Source organism: Orcinus orca, chromosome 6, assembly GCF_937001465.1.
Source record: "Orcinus orca chromosome 6, mOrcOrc1.1, whole genome shotgun sequence".
Classification (NCBI taxonomy): Eukaryota; Metazoa; Chordata; class Mammalia; order Artiodactyla; family Delphinidae; genus Orcinus; species Orcinus orca.
This window is the reverse complement of record NC_064564.1, coordinates 114,344,798-114,359,054: the sequence shown is the minus strand read 5'-3', so window position 1 is coordinate 114,359,054 and position 14,257 is coordinate 114,344,798.

The following is a 14,257-nucleotide window of genomic DNA, read 5'->3' as shown; positions in this document are numbered from 1 at the left end:
ACTGTCATGGTGCTAGTGGGTGTGTCACTTAGCAGATGCTGATGTGTTACAATGAGTATATAACGCGGCTCAAGGTCCACTGGAAGTCAAATCTTCCGCCATCTTGGATCTAGCTGGTTCTAACCAGTTTTGTTTTGTTTTGTTTTGTTCTGGGTGCATTGGGTCTTCGTTGCTGCGCACGGGCTTTCTCTAAGTTGCATTGAGCGGGGGCTACTCTTCGTTGCGATGGCTTCTCTTGTTGCGGAGCACAGGCTCTTAGGTGCACGGGCTTCAGTAGTTGTGGCATGTGGGCTCAGTAGTTGTGGCTCGTGGGCCTAGAGCTCAGGCTCAGGAGTTGTGGCGCACGGGCTTAGTTGCTCCACAGCATGTGGGATCTAACCAGTTTTTGTCATGTCCTATGGCTCTGCCATTCTTTTAAAGGTTGTGTGTGACCGTTGTCCCATATATTGAGAAGCGCGACTCTAGACTAAACGAAGTTGGTTTGGTGAAGTCCAAATTAGGTGGAGTTATTTATTGTTCTGGTCAAAGGGCCTTTGCTTGGGGGTGTGGCTGCAATGGCCAGACTGACATGATTCGGGACTGATGTCCAGGATGTACCAGCCCAGCAAGGATGGGGACAGGGGTTCTGAAAGTGTGTTAGTAGCGCTTCTCCCTGGGAACAGCATGAAGAAGAGTGGTGAGGCTCCCTGGCTGGCCCAAAACATCTGTTTGACACACAACAGCACACCTTAGTCGGGGACCCTTGGAGCGATACGGAGGAAGAGAGAGAAGAGGGAGAAAGTTCCCAACACTTCTCCTAATGCAAAAAGCAAGCAAGACCCTCTTTCTTAGAAAGTGGATAGCATTTCAGTTTGGAAAAAAAAACTGTTTTAAACTTTCAGATAAGTAGAAAGAATACTACGATGAATGCCCACATTTGCTCACCTGGATCCAGCAAGTGTGAACACTCTCCCATTGGCCTCCTCTTTCTCTTCTTTACTGACCCATCTGAAAGCACTTTGCAGCCAGCATTGAACTCCAGCCCTAAACTCTTCATCCAGTGTCTCCTAAGGTTAAGGACGATGCCTGTAAAACCACAATACCATCCTCTTACTCAATTTAATTTCAACACGGCGTTATCGGTCATTTCGTCCACATTCAAATTTCCCCAATTATCTCAATAATGTCCTTCAGGGTTTTTTGTTTGTCCATCTGTTGTTTTTAATTCAAGAGCTAATGAAGGATTAAGCCTTGCCTTTGGTTGTCATCGGAAGCCAGACTTTGAATTGAACCAAAATGAATGGAAATTGCTAAACCATGTGAGAAGTTGAACGGGCCAGGCTCCTGAGGGAAGTATATGCCAACAGCAAACACCCGGTCCTCAGAACAGCCAGGCAGGGGCTACTGCCCACATTCCCAGAGGAGAGGTGGTAGGTGATGTCACACCTCGCCCGCGTCCACCTACTTGAGCCTGGAGGAGTCAGAATGTGAACCCACGTCTGACCGACTCTGAGCGCCTAGACGCCGAAGCACCTGCTCTCCGGCTGGCTTTGCTGACCCCGCGCCTCCCTCCCGTCCCATCCCGGGCCCTGTGCTGGCGCCCACCTTGCTCCAAATCGTGCTCCGAGTTCCCGCTGAGCCGGCTCGGCTGCAGCGGGAGGCCCCCGGGTTGGGGAACTCACCCCAGCCGCCAGAGGCTCCGGGTGTGAGCGCACATCAACACCTATGCGATGGGCGGCATCTGGCCGCGCCAGGGGGTCCCAGTCGGGGAGATCGCAAGGGGAGCGCAGGTGGGACGCCAAAGTGGAGAGAAAAGGACACGCACAACCGGCTAGACGGGGCTCTGGGCCGAAACCCGAGCTCACGGCCAGGGGGACGCACGGCTCGGGGCGCCCTCCCTGCGGGGTTTCTAATCTCTCTGGTGGGCACCTCTCCCCCACCTCAGACCTCGCATAGGCTTTGAAAGGCCCTGAGCAACCGAGTGAAGGGTCTAACCGAGGCGGGTAGGGAGCCTTGGGCCGCCACCCAGCACTTTTTGGACTGGAGAGGTTTTGTGTTTTTTTTTAATAAATTTATTTATTTTATTTATTTATTTTTGGCTGCTTTAGGTCTTCCTTGCTGCACGCAGGCTTTCTCTAGTTGCAGCGTGCGGGCTTCTCATTGCAGTGGCTTCTCTTGTTGCAGAGCACGGGCTCTAGGCACGCGGGCTTCAGTAGTTGTGGCATGTGGGCTCTAGAGCTCAGGCTCAGTAGTTGTGGCGCACGGGCTTAGTTGCTCCGCGGCATGTGGGATCTTCCCGGACTAGGGCTCAAACCCGTGTCCCCTGCACTGGCAGGCGGATTCTTAACCACTGCGCCACCAGGGAAGCCCGAGGTTTTTTTTTTTAATAAAATAAAAAGCATCTGTAATATGTGCATGTATATTTAAATATATATTTTAAAATATATAATATATATTATATAATATATTATATATCTAAGTATATATTATTTAGATATATTAATATATTTTAAAATTACATAAACAGTACATGTGCATGAAGAAGATTAGAAAACACGAACAATCAAAAATAAACACAGGGACTTCCCTGGTGGTGCAGTGGTTAAGAATCCTCCTGTCAATGCAGGGGAAAAGGGTACAAGCCCTGGTCCGGGAAGATCCCACATGCCGCGGAGCAACTAAGCCCATGCGCCACAACTGCTGAGCCTGCGCTCTAGAGCCCGCGAGCCACAACTACTGAGCCCACGTGCCACAACTACTGAAGCCCGCGTGCCTAGAGCCTGTGCTCTGCAACAAGAGAAGCCACGGCAATGAGAAGCCCGCACACCGCAACGTAGAGTAGCCCCCGCTCGCTGCAACTAGAGAAAGCCCGCACGCAGCAACGAAGACCCAACGTAGCTAAAAGTAAATAAATAAAATAAATAAATGTATTAAGAAAAGCAATCCTCGGGGCATCCCTGGTGGCGCAGTGGTTGAGAGTCCACCTGCCGATGCAGGGGACACGGGTTCGTGCCCTGGTCAGGGAAGATCCCACATGCCGCGGAGCGGCTGGGCCCGAGAGCCATGGCCGCTGAGCCTGTGTGTCCGGAGCCTGTGCTCCGCAACGGGAAAGGCCACAGCAGTGAGAGGCCCACGTACCGCAAAAAAAAAAGCAATCCTCCTGTGGTTCCCATCGCTCTTGGGATGAAGCTCTAACCTCCTGCCTGGCCCTGCAGCCCTGTCCTGCACTCCTCAGTGCAGGACCTTCGCACATTCTGTGCCCTTTTCTGGAATGCTTTTCCCCCTCTGGAGCGCTTTTCCTCTAGAGCTCTGGTCGCTCTGGCTGTCTAATATATCTTTCTCTGACTACAGAGGAAAAAGAATATCACTAAAAATAGCTGGTTTCCGGCCAGCGTTTTGGGCAAGTGTTTCACCCCTTTAGGGTTGAATAGACCTCTCTGAACAAGAGGGTCCCTCTTCCTACATTGCCCCCCACCCCAGACTGGGCGCTCCAGGAAGCGGGTGGCAGCAATCTCCCTGTCTGGTTTGCCACTGTGTCCCTAGTACCCAGGACAGGGCCTGGCACAGAGATGGCGCTCAGCGATGGAATGAATGAACAAATGAATGAATGTGGGAGGGAACGCAGATTGATAAAGCCTTATTGACAATATGAGTCACAAGTCTTAAAGACATGCTTGTACACTTGGATCCAGAAATCCCACTTGTAGGAATTTACCTGAATGGACGCCGACATTCATCTTGGGAAAGCATTGAGAACAACTTAAATGCAAAACCAGGTTCTTGATCTTTTCTCTCAAATCAGCATTTCTTCCAGGCTTCCCATGTCAGTAAATGACATCCCCATCTACTCAGCTATTCAAGTCAGAGACCTGGGCATTGGGATTTTATTCTGTTTTTTTATTTAAAAAAAAAATTTTTTTTTTTTTGGTCACGCCACGCTGCTTGCGGGATCTTAGTTCCCCAACCAGGGATTGAACCCGGGCCCCAGCAGTGAAAGCGCTGAGTCCTAACCACTGGACCACCAAGGGATTCCCTTTATTTTTTTTATTGAGGTACCATTTACCTAAGTAAAATACACAAATCTTAAGCGACAGCTCAAAAAGAAAAAAAAATTTAACCTATGTAGACATCCCTAAGTTAAAAAATTTTTTAACTGCCACCCAGATGGAGACATGGAAATTTCTCAGCACCCAGGGAATTCCCTTGTGTCCCATCACAGTCAATACACCCCCTGCACACAGAGGTAACCACCCTTCTGACTTCTGCTGACATTCTGTCTCTAACACCTAACAGCCAGCCTATCGCTGAGGCCTGCCAGTCCTTGTGCCATATCTTTCTCAGGCCGTGTCACCTCTCATCCGGGCAGTAGCATCTGCCTTCTCACGTGTCCCCTCTCCTCTGGCACCCCCTCCTCCCCAGCAGCCAGGGACCTGAGCAGTCGCCAACCTGCCTGAGACTTCCCAAAGGCTCCTAGTGCCCTCAGGGAAGTGACCAAGACTAATCAGCACCTTGCACCCGGCACCCTGCCTGCACCATCCCCTGAGTCCTCACCACACCCCAGATAAGGGAATGGAGGCACGATGGGGATGCCACTGGTCCATGACTGCACAGGCAGAAAGCAGTGGAGCTGGACACACCTGCAGGGTGACTCCCAAACCCATGCTGTTAACAGTCCTACTGCCACTCCGTGAATGAATGAAGAATGAATGAGTGAATGATCTGTTCATCTATTCAGGTTTTCTTTTGCACACATACAGCTACCCTTAGGAAAAATCATATGTCCCACTGTTAACGGGTTGGATTTGAGATCACTTTGCTGGCTGCGGAACAGGAAAAGGAGGAGAAGGGAGGGGGAGAAGAGAGGAGGAGGAGGACGGAGGGAGGGAGGAGGTCCCTGCAGTGCCGGGCAGAGCGCGTCTCTGGAGTGGAGGCTTTCCGCCCCTGTGGCACTTTCCTGAGGACTGGCCTTGACCCCCAGCAGAGGAGAGGCTCTATTTACCCAGTGTCTGAACCCTGACAGTCACTGGGTTGCGAGGCAGGGGAGGGGGCCTCCCCTACAAGGCCTGCGGTTTGAGTGAAGAAAACAATTGCGTAAAAATGGAGAGCCTTACCACATTCCAGGTCCTGTCCCCGCCTGAGTCATGCTTGAGAAGGGGGAGGATAAAGCCAGAAAGCTGGAGACGGAAGCCCCTGGGATTGCAGACCGGCCAGGGCCTCCGGTGTGACGTCACCCAAGTCATCGCCTGTGAGCTCAGGCAGAGGGGTCTGGGGCCAGGGTGAGAGGCAGGACGAAGGGCTGAGGCTGGCTCAGAGGAACTCCAGGCCTGGGTTGGAGAGAGGTCACCGGGTCGAGCGTCTGCCTTGGAGAGAGCCCCAAACCCCTCCCAATGTTGGGGCGCCTCTGACATGACCCCTGTGTCCCCAGCACCCAGCACAGTTCCTGGCACACTTAAGCACTCAGGGTTCAGGGGCTGAATGGACGAATCAATGAATGAATGAATGAATGAGGGAGCAAGGAACCTCTGCTGGGCACCCTGGTCTCCCACTTTAATTCTGGAAACTTCAGAAGTGACTGTTCTTGGGGGGACTTCCCTGGCGGCCCAGTGGTTAAGACTCCGTGCTTCCAATTCAGGGGACACGGGTTCAATCCCTGTTCGGGGAACTTAGATCCCACAAGCCTTGTGGCACAGCCAAAAATATAAATTAAAAAAAAAAAAATGGCTGTTCTTGGGCTTTACGTGTCCCTGGTTCCCACGATGGCTGGTCTGGCATTCTAGTCACAGGCCAGCATTTTCACCAGCTCCGTACACAGCTGGGGAATGACAGACAACCGGGTGCAGAATGGCCTCTGGCCAGGAGGAACCTGCACTTTTTCCCTTAGCGCCCAAACTGTGTCATTCCCAGGGCTGGAGGGCATCGCTCATGATGAGACGGGAGGGGCAGGGCCTCCCAAGGTGGTTAAAACGGAGAAGCCTGGGTCCCTGGCTGCAGGTCGCGCAGGGACAATGGGAGTGGAGGCAGCAAGGGACATTTCTGGTCCTTTCCTGGCTCCAAACTCAGAAGCTTCTGGAACACCACCCCTCAGTGCTCTGGGCTGAGCAGTCGATAATAGCACATGTGCTACGTGCCTGCAGTTCTGAGACACACAGTCCAGATTGGAAACTGGAGACTGGGGGGGAAGGTCAGAGGATCCAGCTGGGCCCGTGGAAGATCAGCTTCGTGTGGGTATCAGCCCCTTCTCAGACAAGTCCTTTCCTCCCCCCCGAGGCTCTCTGAAGAGTCTTTTTCACATACACCGGTGCAGTGATGTGTATATATCACTGTGGTTTAGCATGGAAATTGATCAAGTCACTTCACTCCTCTGAACCTCAACTTCCTCACCTCTAAAATGGGGACAAGGAAGACAGTGGACTAATATTGGGCACAGTATCTGGCAGCTAAAGTTACCTCTTATTCGTGGATGGATCTAGAGACTGTCCTACAGAGTGAAGTAAGTCAGAAAGAGAAAAACAAATATCGTATATTAACGCATGTATGTGGAACCTAGAAAAATGGTACAGATGACCCGGTTTGCAGGGCAGAAACTGAGACACAGATGTAGGGAACAAACGTATGGACACCAAGGAGGGAAAGCCGCGGGGGGGTGGGGATGGTGGGGTGCTGAATTGGGCGACTGGGACTGACATGTATACACTGATGTGTATAAAATGGATAACTAATAAGAACCTGCTGTATAAAAAAATTAATTAAATTAAATTTAAAAATTAAAAAAATAAATAAAAATAAAGTTAGCTCTTATTATTGTTAATCTTGTTATACAATAATTATTATTTTGTCACTTAGTTTACTGCCCTGCTTGTGTTCCCAGCCCGAGCTGAAGCTCTCTCTCAGCTGCCCTGCCCGGGAGGGAGGAGCCTGTTCTCTTCGTCGGGTCTTACTCTTGTCTCGGGGCCAAATCGTGTCTGTTCATCCCCGGGGTCTCACCCCCTCCCACAGTGCTGGTCGGTCTCATCTCTCAGCTGCTGCCGCCAACATGCTTAACAGTGACACACTGTTGAGTCCTAGTGGCCCTAGTGGCCTTTGATGGGTCCACATGGCCAGAATCTTGCCCAGAGAACGGCCTGGCAGGAAAAATGCAGTGAGGAGGGGGCTGCCGGCTGCAAGAGGCTGGTCTGGGTCAATTCTGTGCTCTTCCGTGTTAGGGAGGATCTGACTCTTGGGACGAGGTGAGAGCAGGGAGGCCTTCACGGTGGAGGAGTTAGGGTCGGGTGGTGGGCAGGGAAGCAGTGAGAGGCTTACATAGAAAGTGTCGTCTTACCCTACTATACCCAGAGGACAAGCGGGATCTGAAATGGGCTTCTGTGGGGCCTTGGCTTCCCGTAGACACCGGCGCCCAGTAGAGCAGGTGGCCGACCAGTGCTAACTAGCTTGGGTTGGTGGTAGGTTGTTTTCTCGTTGCTAGGGCAGAGCCGCACTGAGGATTCTGGGATAGAGGGACTTATGGTGAGGATGCTGCGGTACAAGGGGAACTTCTCAGGTGGGACAGGGAAACACGGGTTTCCCAGGATCCCAGGGCTGGATAGGACCCGAAGCAGATTCATGGAGGGGCCTGGTTGTCGACGTTCTTTGATCTGTTCCTGCTGCTTGCATCCCACTCCTCGGGCGCTGAGTTCAGACTCCTCTCAGTGGTCTGGGCTCCTGCACCATGCCCACCTTTCCATCTCTCTCGGTATCTTCTGTTCACACCTGGGAAGCACCTGTTTGAGCAGAGCTACCCCAGCAGCGGATTTCATTGGCTGTTGGCTAGCTTCCCATTGGCTGCCTGTGGTCAGATGCTCTCTGCCGTCCAATCAGCTATGGCCATGGTGGCCCTACCTCAGGAATTGCCTGGGACTGCCTCCCCGGGGGAGATGTCTCTACCTGTGTGTGTGTGGAGGGGAGGTGGGAAGGACCCCTTTCAGGGGCTCAGTGAAGGCCCGCATTCTGGGCTTGTCAAGTACATCCCCTGGCTTCCAACCAGTCAATCAGGTTCCTGGGCAATCCAGCAAACCCCCAAGGCTCCCCCACCCCGACCACCTGTTTTCTTCTTCACCTGGTACACACACATCATTTTGCATGGTTCTTATCCTGTTGTAAGGTAATTCGTTTAATACCAGTCTCGACCCCCACTGGACTGACAACTGGAGAGCAGGTGGCCCTTCACACACACATCCCTGGCCCCTGGGCTCTGCCTCTGGAATTAGACTGGCTCAGTTGAATAAACCAATATGAACACCACCAGCAGCAGTGACAGTTTATATTTAATGCCAGTCACAATGCTGCATGCTACCTGGATTACCTCAGTAATCCTCGGAGGAAGGTCTGTTCTCACGCCCATTTTAGAGATGGGGAGAGCGAGGCTTGGAGAGGGGAAGTGTGTTGCTCAGAGAGGAAGCAGTGGTGCCCAACAGTGACCAGCACTGGCTCAGACCTGTGCTCCTTCTTGATCCTCAGCCGCTGAGCCCTGGTGGCAGGTTACCTGGCATCTCCAGGCCTCAGTTTCACTTTCTCCAAAAGTAAGATAAGAGGATTTAACACACGAAGTGGTCCCAGAAAATCAGCGCTTTTCAAACTAAAACTCAACCCGTGGGCTGGCATGATTATCACAGACAGGAAGTGGATTTTTGCTGTTCTCTTGGTAATAAATTGGGGTTTTCAGAGTTAGATTTTAAGTCCAGCTTGCTTGAAATCACCCCCAGGTTTGGGCACATACCTCACAGGCAGCTTCCACAGCTCGATTCACGGGTCTTCGGGTCTGAACTGAAAGGCTCAAGTTTCACCCGAGATTCTAATCACATCTGTGACCTTTGTACCACGTGCCTTAAAGAAATAAAAAACCAGAAAGACAAGTTCTAGAACACTTTATGTAGAGATAAAGTGAATCTCCTTTATGCACTGTCCATATGGCCGTCTCAAGCCAGATATGGTCCTGGAGCTCCTGAAATGTGGAGCTCCAAACTTAGTTGTGCCATGGGTGTAGAATTCATAGCTAATTCTGAAGACCTAATATGAAAAAAAGTTAAATATCTAATTAATAATTTTAAAACATTAATGACGTTAAAATGATGATATTTTGGATCTAGTGGGTTAAGTAAAATATATTATTAGAGTAGACTGAACAATGTCCCCCAAAGATATCAAGTCCTAACCCCTGGAACCTATAAATGTTACCGTAATGGAAAAGGTGTCTTTCTTTGCAATTGTGATTCAGTTAAAGATCTTGAGATGACGAGATTATCCTGGATTATCCAAGTAAACCCTAAATGTAATCACATGTATCCTCATAAGTGGGAGAAAGAGGGAGGTGTGACATAGACACACAGAGAAGGGGAGGAGAAGGCAGTGCGGTCGGTCGTGGTCATGAAGACAGAGACCGGAGTGATGCTGCCACAAGCCAGGGAATGCCAGCAGCCACCAGAAGCCGGAAGGCGCAAGGAGCAGATTCTCTCCTTGAGGCTGTGGTGGGGAGCGCAGCCCCGCTGACACCTTGGTTTCAGATTTCTTGCCTCCAGGACCGTAAGAGAATAAATTTCTGTTAAGTCACCAAGTTTCTGGTGATTCGTTAGTGTCCTCAGGGAACTCAAAGAATTGTTGAAATTAATTTCATTGTTTCATTTTATTGTTTTTAACACAGCTACTAGAAAAATTTTCATTATGTATGTGGCTTGCACTTGTGGTGACCTTGGACCTTTCTCGCTCTTCTTTAACCATAAGGGGAGGAAGCCACCTCCCCTCTCTGGCTCCTTGTCTGTAAACAAGGCATTGAACCGGGACAGCACTTCTCATCCACAGTCCTTGGGTCTTTGGGGGTCCAGGAAGGTGTCTGTAGATTTATTTTCAGGTTGGCAGTACCAGTTAAATAAATCTTTAGTTTGGGGCTGGATTATATGAGATCCAACCAGCAGTTACACGTGTCCTGTGGACATGCAAACACTTTTAAAAACACAGAAAGGCATTTTATTAGTTTCCTGGAGCTTCTGTGACAAATGACCACCAACTGGGTGGCTTAAACAACAGAATTCTATTCTCTCATAGTTCTGGAAGCCAGAGGTCTGAAATCCAGGTGTTGGCAGGGTTGGTTCCCTCTGGGGGAATCTCTTCCAGGCCTCTCTCCCAGCTTCTGGTGTCACTGGCAGCCCTTGGCGTTCCTTGGCTTGTGGCCACACCACTACAATCTCTGCGTCCACCAGAGACGCAGAGATTGGCCTTTCCCTGAGTCTGAATCGCCCTCTCTGTTTTCTTATAAGGACACCAGCCATTGACTTAATTACATGTGCAAGGACGCTGTATGTCTTAATTTTATGGCTAGCCACTGGGTGCCCAGATTAAACATTATTTCTGAGTGGATCTGTGACACTGTTTCCGAATGAGATTAGCGTTAGAATCAGTGGACTCAGTAAAGTAGGACACCCTCCCCAGCGTAGGCGGGCTTCATCCAATCATCAGGGTTTGAATAGAATCAAAGACAGAGGAAGGAGGAAGTCACCCCATGTTTCCTGCCTCACTGCCTCACTAATCTCCCCCAGCCCTTGGACTGAGATTTTCACCATTGACTTCCCTGGTTCTCAGACCTTTGGGCTTGGGCTGAACTACACCACCTGCTTTCCCAAGTCTCAAGCTTGCAGATGGCAGGCCGTGGGACTTCTCAGCCTCCATAATCATATGAACTAATTTCTCATAAAGAAAAATCCCTCTAGATGGATAGATAGATAGACAATCTCTCTATATATAGATTATATATAGATAGATTATATCTATATCTATATAGTCATATAATCTCTCTCTCAATCAAATCAATAGGATTTGATTGATTCTGTTTTTGATTTTGTTTTTCTCTGGAAAACCCTGGCTAACACAGACCCTATTTCCAAGTAAGGTCACATTCACAGGTGCTGTGGTTTAGGACTGGACATCTTTTGTGGGGACACTATTCAACACACGACAGACATGTTACCTCTGTCTTTGATAGAGGCTGGACTGCAAAGGGAATTAGAGCAGGAGCTCTGCAACTGCGTGGTTCTGGATTTGAATCCTCCACTTGTGTTCTCATTACTATGGTTGTTTTTTGGCCCTTGAACCTCAGGAATCCTCTATGATAATCGGAGGTCATGGCGTTATGAGTAATTACCCCCAAAAGATTGTTGTGAGACCTCTCATTAGCTCTTTTTAAAAAATTACATTATTTATTTATTTATTTTTGGTTGTGCCGGGTCTTAGTTGCCACAGGAGGGCTACTTAGTTGCGGCTCCAGGGCTCCTTAGTTGTGGCCTGTGAACTCTTAGTTACGGCATGCATGTGGGATCTAGTTCCCTGACCAGGGATCGAAACTGGGCCCCCTGCATTGGGAGCACTGAGTCTTATCCACTGCACCACCAGAGAAGTCCCTCTCATCAGCTCTTAGGGTAAGTTACTCAGATGGTCCATACCTCAATTTTCTCATCTGTAAAATGGGAATAACAGTACCTACCTCAACGGGTTGTTATGAATTTGTTGTTATGAATTTTAAATAAGTTTAATATTTCCCGGGCACATGGTGAATGTCAGATAATAGCATTTAATAATGCTATTATTAAAAAGTAATCATGATGCCTGGCTCAGGGGAAGTACGAAACAGTGCTAGCTGCTATTATGGTCCACGTTATTTATCATGAGATGTTGGCATCCTGAAAGGCCCTATCGAGTTCTGATGTTATCCTTTCTCTGGCTTTCATGAGGACATGCCTTCTTCCCTCAGCTAAGTCACCCTGAGCTCAGAACCAGGGCCAGCTTCACGCAGTCACACAGGCTCAGTTTAATGCTCTTAAAGTCTGATGCATACAGCGTTTCCTTTGGAGAAGATGAAAAAGTTTTAGAGAGGGTTGGTGGTGATGGTTGCACGACAATATGAATGTACTTGATGCCACTGAATTGTACACTTTAAGATGGCTAGTTTTACGTTAAAAAGAAAAGCCGTCTCATTTACGTTCAAAAGGGTGGCTGTCTCATTCACGGCCGTATTGAAATTCGTAATAACTTCTGATCGAGGGGCTTTGCGTTGTCATTTTGCTGGGCCCCCGCAAACTGTGCAGCCAGACCTACTTGGAGTCACAGCGCTTCCCGCGTTTGTAGCAGTGAGGGGTGAATTTCCCACTCTGGTCTGAGCTGGCTCAGCGGCACACGGGGTGATGGCCCCTCTAACAGGGACCTTTCCGAACTGGGTCGTGGCGGCTGGAAAACATGGGCTCCAAGGATGAGCTGACAGGACAGCAGTTGTTTCACCTGGAAGAGGGGATTTGGCGTGGACACTGCGTATCCTCCAATTTCTGAAAGGCAGTGGGGAAAAGAAGGGAACGCGAGTATTCTCTGTGGCCCCAGAGGGCAGATGTAGCATAAGGTAGGAATGTTAAACAAGGAGAGTTGTGCAAGAAAGGAATGGCTGGCTTCAGTTCAAACCTCAGCTCTGCCTGGGGGCTAAGGCCTGGGCTCTGTCTTCGGGCAGCTCTACCTCTGCCCAGATCTGTGACCATAGAGAAGGTCATTTGTAGCCCTGAGCCAATTTTCCCACCTAGGAAATGGGCTGATAACAGGGTGAGATGCTAAATATAAAACAAGGCAAGTTTACAGGTACAGCCTGTAAAGGGAGCCCGGCTCCTAGGGGGTTATCTAGTGCATAACAACTGCTGCCATTGCTGTTGTTGCTATTGTTATTATTACTGGAAGGTAGTGAGTTCCCCAGACTGGCAGGGTTCTAGCTGAGATGGATCGACAGGGAGCTGCAGAACCGACCCTTGCATCAGAGCTAAACGAAGAAGTTCCCACTTCGCCCCCTTTCGGCATCTGGTGTATTTGGATGAGTAGTTTAAAAACCTGCAGTCGTAAAATACTGTCATGGTGACAAAGGCAGCGAGGGAAAGGGGGTGGTGTTTTTTTGTGGAGCAGAGGAAGGTTTGGGTCCTGGAGGCTGCTGAAGAAGTGGGAGGGGTTCCCGTTGTACTTGACTTTGAAAACCTCAGCCAGCTGTCCCCGGAGCCATCCCACGCTGAACACGATCCCAGGAATGCAAGAGCTCCCCTCCAAGGGCCTCCTAGAAAATGGGTTCCTGATGTGTCTGAGAGCAAGACACCGGAAACAGCGTCAGTGGGTGGCGTGCGTGTGAGAGCGAGGTCGCTTGTGCCACTTGATGCGCGGACAGCCCGGGCAGGTGAGGGTCTTGCCCTCGCTGATCCCGGAGCCTCTGCCTAGAGTCACACTTGGGGTGACAGCTGCTTCCCTGGAAATGCCTTGGCAAGGATTTATGCTGAGACAGACATTTCTCCTCTCCCTCCTCCCCCATCTGCCTCTCCTGTTGTTTGTGTCATGTCCCCAAACTGTATCCAGGAAATACTCCTGCCTGACCGCAGCTCTGCTCATCAGTAACAGGATCTGAGACCCAGAGGCCGAGGAGCAGCGAGCAGATGGGTTCCATCAAGGGCCACGCTGCGTCAGAGCTTGGAATGGCCAGAAGGGTGTTTCTCTCCTGCACCACAGCTAGCCCCAGAATGCACCAGCATCTCACGCGCACATTCAGGTGGTCCAACTTTTGACAGATATTTACCCAGCACAGCTTTATGCAGATACCACGTTAGGTGTGTAAATATAGCCGTGAATGAGACAGCTGCCCTGGCTTTTCTTTTTCTTTTTAACGTAAAACTAGCCGTCTTAAAATGTACAATTCAGTGGCATCAAGTACATTCATACTGTTGTGCAAACGTCACCACCAGTCCTCTCTAAAACCTTTTCATCTTCCCCAAAGGAAACGCTGTATGCCTCAAGCCACCACTGCCATTCCCCCCTCCGCCTACACCCTGGCCACCGTCAGTCTGCTTTCTGTTTCTATGGATTTGCCTATCCCGGACATTTCATATAAATAGAATCATACGATAGATGGATTTTTGTGAGTGGCTTCTCTCTCTTAGCTTGATGTTTTTCAGGTTCATCCACATGTAGCCGGTATCAGTATGTCATTCCTTTTTGTTTGTTTGTTTGTTTTCTTTTTGCCCATGCCACACGGCACGTGGAATCTTAGTTCCCCGACCAGGGATCGAACCCACAGCCCCTGCAATGGAGGCGCGGAGACCTAACCACTGGACCGCCAGGGAGTTCCCCCCAGGCTCCACATCTCTAAAATGGGTCTATCAGTCATCTCTCCTCAGGACTGAATACCATGGCGTCTGTGATTAGGCCAGTGTTGGGTATGAGGGCAATGCCCCAACGACCTTGG